We start from the raw sequence: 8,453 nt of genomic DNA on the forward strand, positions 1-8,453 counted from the left end.
TTTCGCAAAATTAACAGTGTGGGCTGTTATTTTTAGAAAACAACTAGCTGAGTTGCGTGATATCTTTGCGAGAAGTGAAACGCAGGTCAGTGGAATCTCACAAGGGTCACAGGTATTCTCACAAGGGGCGAATCGCAAATTGGTACGGAGATGTTCCAGTGTTAAATAGGGAACTCCGTGTCGTTCGCCAGTGACCGCCATTACGGTGAACGCGTTAAAGGCACGATTAATTATCTGCTTCGAGAGCATCTATATTTGTTAATAAATCTCTGTGGGTATCAGTGAAAGAGGACTGTCAATTCGCGAATCGTTCGTTTGTAAGATATTAAATTCGATATTAGGAACTGAAAATGACGAAACAGGCGGATCGATAGGAATTTCCTAAGCGATTTGGAAGCGCGGATTCGCGCGGAATTTTCGCGACGGCTGGCTGTATGGCCGTCAAAGATATCATTCCTGTTCAAATAACGAGTCCTCGTGCATGGAACGTTATTCTGTTTGCACTGTTGCGCAAAGTTGTAAATTCTGTCTGCACGGATGGCGAGCGTGTATCGCGCTGTCTCCTTTACTTCCTCTCTGCTGCGAGCGCGATTACACCTTTATGGTTTTACAACGGGGACGGATTCTTTTTATCTGCGGATTCGATTGGACTGGGGAGGATCCGCGCTTCGAGAACGACAGGGTTCCCTTCGAAATTCGCTTTATCGTCCCATCCCTCCGCGTGTGTACACTTATTTCATGCTCGGTGGAACATCGGGTCTCGGAAGGAAAGCTGCTTGCTCACTCGATAAGAGGCAAAGGAATTCTTGTAAAATCCACCGTAACGAAACGGTCCTCCGCAGTTGCGTAATTCAGAGATGGTATTGCAGTGTAAATATGGCACTTTTTACGAACCCTGTCAACATCTGATTACGCCCTGTTCAACGGAAAGCTCAATCTGTGATATCCATTGATTAATTTTTATATAATTTACTTTACTGCAATTAAATTAAATTTCAAAAATTGTCAATTTCTCGAGAAACGCGCGATTTTTTGATAGAATAAAGTATTACGAGGGAAGAGCGAAGGATAGGATGACTATTATTGTATTAAAAATTAGGCAAGAGTTTCCCGAGTTTATCAGTGTTCATAATTTAAATTACACGTGCTTTTGAATAATTATAGTTGGTCGTCAAAGTATAAAAATTAGCCTTCGAGAATACTTTCTACGCATATTCTTCCATTTTTAGAAAAAGTTCTTTATTAGGTATGATTTTTTAACACAGTTGCTTATTAAGTAGGCTTTTCTCAGCAGAAAACTATCCACAATAAGTTAATAACAAAATGGTATTGTTAATACCAAATTGTTAACAAGGTAAGTTTGTAATAAAAGTCAAAAAATTAATAAATTACTGATTATTACTTCAACTTACTAAGTGCCTATGTTAAAATTTACACATAATTTATAAAAGTTTATAAATTGTTATACTTATTGTTAGTAACAAATTAATATTGTTGATAACAAATTGTTTACAACGTGTATTTATTATAAAAAGTGAAAGAATTAAGAAATTGCTGGTTATATTATTGAAATTACGACGTCCATATGACAAAATATATATACAACTTACAAAAAGTTTATAAATAATTACATTGATTGTTAATAATAAATTAATATCGTTATTAACAAATTGTTTACGACGTATATTTATAATAAAAGTGAAAAAATTAATAAATTATTGGCTATGAGAGTGGAAAATTAATAATTAATAACATCGATGAAGTTCGAAAATTTCTGATTGGGGTGGGGAGCTCGGCCGATCGGCGGCTATATAAGGAGCGACGCGCCAGTGTTCCGGTCATTTGCCGGTTTGAGTTCGGAAGTGTAACATCTAAATTTTTCCGAGTGCGCGAGGGGTGGGAGTCCGAAGTGAGGTTGGGGCTAGCCACCCTACCCTCACCCCACCCCATTAAACCATCTAATCACAATTTTTCTTTTCAGGACTAATTTTTTCTTTTTTTTCTTATATATATACAACTTACAAAAAGTTTATAAATAATTACATTGATTGTTAATAATAAATTAATATCGTTATTAACAAATTGTTTACGACGTATATTTATAATAAAAGTGAAAAAATTAATAAATTATTGGCTATGAGAGTGGAAAATTAATAATTAATAACATCGATGAAGTTCGAAAATTTCTGATTGGGGTGGGGAGCTCGGCCGATCGGCGGCTATATAAGGAGCGACGCGCCAGTGTTCCGGTCATTTGCCGGTTTGAGTTCGGAAGTGTAACATCTAAATTTTTCCGAGTGCGCGAGGGGTGGGAGTCCGAAGTGAGGTTGGGGCTAGCCACCCTACCCTCACCCCACCCCATTAAACCATCTAATCACAATTTTTCTTTTCAGGACTAATTTTTTCTTTTTTTTCTTTTCAGGCTTTAATTATTTTTCTTCTTTCAGATTCTTTTTCGATTTCTTTTCATTTTTCTTTGAGAATTCGAATATTTGTTATAATATTCGAACGTTTCGTCGTTGGTTTCTTTATGTCTCATCGTTGGTTTGCTTCTGTCTCATCGGTGGTTTGCTCGTTTCACTTGGGTAACCTTCATGGTTTCTATTCCTTCGTTTTGTTTCCTCGTACTAATCCGTTTCCTTTCAGGTTTATATTAACAATAATATATTCTGTTTCAGCTTTTAGGTTTCTCAAGATTCTCAAGTTTCCTCACGACTTCATGTAAAATACATCTAAACATAAGATAGATACCTAGACTAAGTTTCATGTGCGCGCTTTCCGTACAAAGGTAAACTATCTAACTCGGAGCGATAATATATCAATTCTCTATCGTTCTCTTATCCTCCTCGTTTACCAAATAGAATATAATTGTTCTCGCGATAATCGCGATTGTTCTTAAGTACCGACTAGCCTACGCGACGTACTCCCGTGTACTCGACAACTTCATGTCTCATAAGTCATCCTCACGACTCGTCTCCGACACTCATTTCCAGCCACTGTCAATCTCGTCAAGCATCGAGTTCCAGGGTGGATCTCGGGTCACTGATACTTCTGGAATCGTTGCGAGGGCCCAGCAGCCCTGGTCGTACGCGACTGGGGTATGGGCCTGCAGTTGGACGGGCATAGTGTCTACGGTCAGACCACTTGGGATGATTAAGTTCTACCCCATGGGGCAGGGACACGAAGTGTCTGTCCGGCTTGCAAGGTCCCGCTGGACCCTGGTATCGACTCTGGAAGTTTCATTGGTTCGGGGACTATTCTTGGTCCTCGTGTAAGTCTTGACCAGTGCGGCAGTGGCTGGACTTGGACTAGGCACGATTGGGAGGGTGCCGAGTTATGAAGTTGTCTTGTACACCAGAGTACGTCTCGTAGGCTAGTCGGTCTTTCGAATGGTCGCGAACTCGTTCGGGCGCGTCGCGATTTTCTTTTTGCTCGCGTGTTTAATATTTCATTCCCTATTTTTATTGGAAATTGAAAATATCTTAGCGTTGCGACAGTAGAGTTATAGTACACCGAATCGAATTCCCTTTGTAAGACACGAAATAAAATAAAGTGTCAATAGAGTCACTTTAACTTAATTCGCTCCAAGTTAGATTAGGGTCCCTTTGATAAGGATAGCGCCAGTAGGATGCGCCACTAGGGCGCATGTCGGGTCTCGATGCGTAGCCACCTCCTCGTGGTGAGACCTGGTAATTGCTATCGTTTTCCAAAGAGAAATCTTTGGCAAACGATACCAAGCTAAGAGCTACGCACAAAGTATAAGATATTTCCTATCTTTTATAAATTTTCGATGTTTCAGTTAAACATTTGATGACTTTTGAGGCTACGAGAGGTATGTGGACGGAATTCTTAGCAATGGCATTCAAATATAGTTATAGTTCATAAAAATGTATAAATAATCCAATTTCTAATTAATAATAAATTGTTCATATCGTAAATTTATAATACAAGAAAAGAATTAATTCATTGGTTGTTGAACAATATCATACTAATGTTTAAACGTACCTATAATTTGCAAAAGTGTAAATATTATTACACTTATTTCTAATAACAAATTGGCCGCAACGTAAATTTATAATACAAGTGGAAAAATTACTAAATTATAGGCTGTTACTAGTATATATTTTGTATTTACGTGAAAAAGTATTTATAATTAGCAAAAAGTTAATAAATTACTACATTTATTGCTAATAACAAATATTTTGCAACGTATATTAACGGTAGAAGTAAAAAAAGTTAATAAATTATTAGCTACTACTTAAACAAACAACGTATTTGTGTTAAAATGTATTCGTAAGTTACAGAAAGCTAATAAATTAATAAATTTATCGTTAATAGCAAATTGAAATTGTTGATAACAAATAGTTTACAACGTAAATTAACGATAAAAGTAAAAAAAAATAATAAAATATTAGTTATTATAGCGGAAAAGTAACTTTTAAAGGAATCGGTATAGTTCGGAAATTTTCGCCGATTTTCGGCCGGCCGACCGCGGCTATATAAGGGGCCCGCGTGAAGGCTCGAGCCAGTTGTCGGTTCGACTTCGGAAGGTCCGCGTTAATATTTTTTCTTTCTGTTTCAGGTTTTAATTATCTTTCTTCTTTCAGATTCTATTTCTTTTATTCTAGATTTCATTGTTTGAGCATTCAAGTGTTTTGTACAATATGCGAATGCTTCAACGTTGGTTTATTTCTATATCATCGTTGGCTACATCAATGGCTATTCAGTGGCCATTGTCCATTCTCTTAAATAATTTAACCATAATTTCTTCTTTCAGGTTCTAATTATTATTTTTCTTCCAGATTTTATTTCTTTCATTCTATTTGTCTCTTTGTTTCAGCATTCGGGTATTTCGTATAATATTCGAATGCTTCGTCGTTGGTTTACTTATGTCTCATCGTTGGCTAAATCTTTCCTTTCACAAATTTTACGACTTCCGTTCGATTTGTTTTCGTTAGAGCGTTCGAGTATTTCGTATAATACTCGAGCGCTTCCTCGTTGGTATGTTTATATCTCACCGTTGGAATGTTTCTGTCTCGTAGTTATGTTGCTCAGGTCTCGTCGTTGGCTTGCTCGTTCCATTTGGTTATTATCCTTGATGGTTTCCTCGTACTAATCCCTTTCCTTTCAGCTACATATTAACAATAATATATTCTGTTTTAGCTTTTAGGTTTCTCAAGATTCTGTTTGCGACACATCAATGAACGATGCGTGCGTTTACTTTTAAGTAATCATAAGATAGATCCATAGACTAAGTATCATGTGCGCGCTATCTGTACAAAGGTAAGCTACCTAACTTGGAGCGAAATTTATAAATTCTCTATCATTTTCTTATCCCCCTCGTTTAGCAAATAGAACATAATTGTTCTCGCGATAATCGCGATCGTTCGTAAGTACCGACTAGCCTACGCGACGTGCTCTCGTGTACTCGATAAGTACATGCTTCGTAAGTCATCCTCACGACTCGTCTCCGACACTCATTTCCAGTCACTGTCAATCTCGTCATGCATCGGGTTCCAGGGTGACCCCCTCGGATCAGTGCGTCTTCTGACCTCGACGGGGCGGTCCGCTGCCTAAGTCGTACGCGACTTGGGCTCGGGCACATGCTGGCTGACGGACTAGTACCATCTACGGTTAGACCACAGGGATGATTAAGTTCTACCCCGTGTGGCTGGGATGCGAAGTGTCTGTCTTGGCCGGCAACCGCCCAGCAGGGCCCTCGCGTTGACACTAGAAGTTTCATTGGTTCAGGGACTATCCTTGGTCCACGTGTAAGTCTTGGCGAGTGCGACAGTGACTGGAATTGAGCTAGGCCCGATCGGGAAGGTGCCGAGGTATGAAGTTATCTCTGTACACAGGAGTACATCGCCTAGGCTAGTCGGTCTTTCGAATAATCGCGAACTCGTTCGGGCGCGTCGCGATTTTCTATTTGCTCGCGTGTTTCATATTTCATTCCCTATTTTCATGGGAACTTGGAAATATCTTAGCGTTGCGACAGTAGAGTTTTAGTATACCGAATCGAATTCCCTTTGAATGACACGAAATAAAATAAAGTGTCAATAGAGTCACTTTAACTTAATTCGCTCCAAGTTAGATTAGGGTACCTTTGATACGGATAGCGCCAGTAGGATGCGCCACTAGGGCGCATGTCGGGTCTCGATGAGTAGCCACCTCCTCGTGGTGAGACCTGGTAATTGGTATTATTTTTCAAAGGAAAATCTTTGGAAAATAATTCCAAGCTAAGAGCTACGCACAAAGTATAAGATATTTCCTATCTTATGTAAATTCTCAGTGTTCCCCTTCAACTTTGAAAATAAAGAGCGGGCAATACCTGATGAAGTAATATGAAAATTAAGAGGAAGTATTACGAGGTAAGTACAAGATTTTTCTTTGAGCTTCAAACATATAAAATAATTAAATATCACATGCATGTTTACTTATATTTGTTATCCACGCATGCATTTGATATTTCTTTATTATATTTCAGCGAATAGAGTATAGTAAACTGTAATGAAAATCATAAGAATACGCTTCAAATGTTCCGAACATATTGGAACAAATTCAAAATCCATCATTTATTAATTTATCAATTAAAAATAAAGTGTAGAGTCATCATATGTAAGAAGACGTACTGGCATATGTAAGATCGTAAATTTGTTAAGTAGATCTGTGTAAACGCTGTGAAATTTGTATCCATAAATATTTCGGAAAATTACTTCCATTTCTTGAAATTCTAAAGTTGAATTTTTCAGTGTGTCATCCCCTTTAATATCATATTCGATTAATACAAAATCATATTAAAAATTATATGGAAAGTGTAATTTTACCTTAAAAGAGTTTTATGTTATGAGAGTAATGTTCAATTTATTTTGTATCGTCGTGAACATAGCGCTACATATATAAAAGTGCAAACCTGTGATTACTCTATTCAAAAAATAACCTCAATATGCCTCTAATGGAATCCGTTATACCGCAATAATACCTTCAATGAGATAGACAAGGACAGAAGATCAAACGATTTTCGATTAGCGGCATCTGTCATTTTTTACTCGAAAGTCAAGAAAGTAAAGTTTCCAGCCAAAAATCACAGATGGCACTGATCTCAAGTGTTTCTTATTGGCTATCCTAGTGCCAATCAACGATTTGCACTACCCCTAAGAAATGATGAAGGATAACGATTCACCAATACGTTTGACTTGAAAGGAAAATCATCAAATTATTCGATTTATGCGAACAATTTGTGAACTTTTATAATTGCATCGTAAAAAGGCATCCTTGCCGAAGTTTCTAATATAATTTTGGATATTAATTTCATCCTCATTAATTAATTATTAGTAATTATTTCACGGAGAGTTTGAATTAATACCGAACATACTGACAATTGTGCATTAATTACTCTCTCCTATGCGATTAATTTCTAATATTTGTGGACTCAATATGAAAACAATATTCTAGTGCATGTTCTCATATCATATTTGTTCATATTTTCCTCCTAGTTTTACTGATTATTAATTATTTCATCGGACAATCATGGCGGCCGTCGTTATCGAATCACCTCCGCCTTCAAATAATTATTAATAGCAAACTAATTATCAACAAACTATGTACGAAAATAGCATAAGAATCCTCTCCAAAGATCCATCTATACGATTCAATTATAAAAGTTCACAAATTAATCGCAAAAACTTGGTAATTTGTGATTTCTCGCCGTGGTTTCGTTTTTATCCTTTTCTAACCGCTTGCTGTCCTTGTCTATTACGTGACGAGGTTTCGACGACCTCCTTGCCTATTCTATGTTCCTATTACTTTTCCGAGCGTTGGGTCCAAACGTATATGGATTAAGCAAACGTAACATTAAAAGAGATACCATACACACAAAAAACAATGAAAATATCTAAAACTTCCCCGAGCCTATAAAATTCTTAACATTGGCATGAAATCCTCTGCCAATTTTGCGATTTTCTATTAGGCGAACATGACATGAAAAGAGGTCTATCACGGAGACAATTCCAAGAAAATGACGTCACTTCCAAGAATTTTCGGTCAATACTTTTGTCGCCACGAAAAAAATTTTCTGCCCAATTTCGCGATTTTGTATCAGGAGAACATGATATGAAAGGAGGTCGTTCACCGAAACAGTTCCGAGAAAACGACGTCACTTCCAAGAATTCTCGGTCAATGCTTTTGCTGTCACGAGGAAAATTTTCTGCCCAATTTCGCGTTTTTGTATCAGGAGAGCATGATATTAAAGGAGGTCGTTCACCGAAACAGTTCCGAGAAAATGACGTCACTTCCAAGAATTCTCGGTCAATACTTTTGCTGCCACGGCGGACAATACTTTTTCCGCCTCTGGTCAATACTTTTGCTGCCACGGTGGACAATACTTTTCCTGTTTCGGGTCAATACTTTTCCCGTTTCTGGTCAATACTTTTCCTGTTTCTGGTCAATACTTT

The sequence above is a fragment of the Eufriesea mexicana genome, unplaced genomic scaffold (genome assembly GCF_001483705.2).
Source record: "Eufriesea mexicana isolate 0111107269 unplaced genomic scaffold, ASM148370v2 scaffold2207, whole genome shotgun sequence".
NCBI classification, from domain to species: domain Eukaryota; kingdom Metazoa; phylum Arthropoda; class Insecta; order Hymenoptera; family Apidae; genus Eufriesea; species Eufriesea mexicana.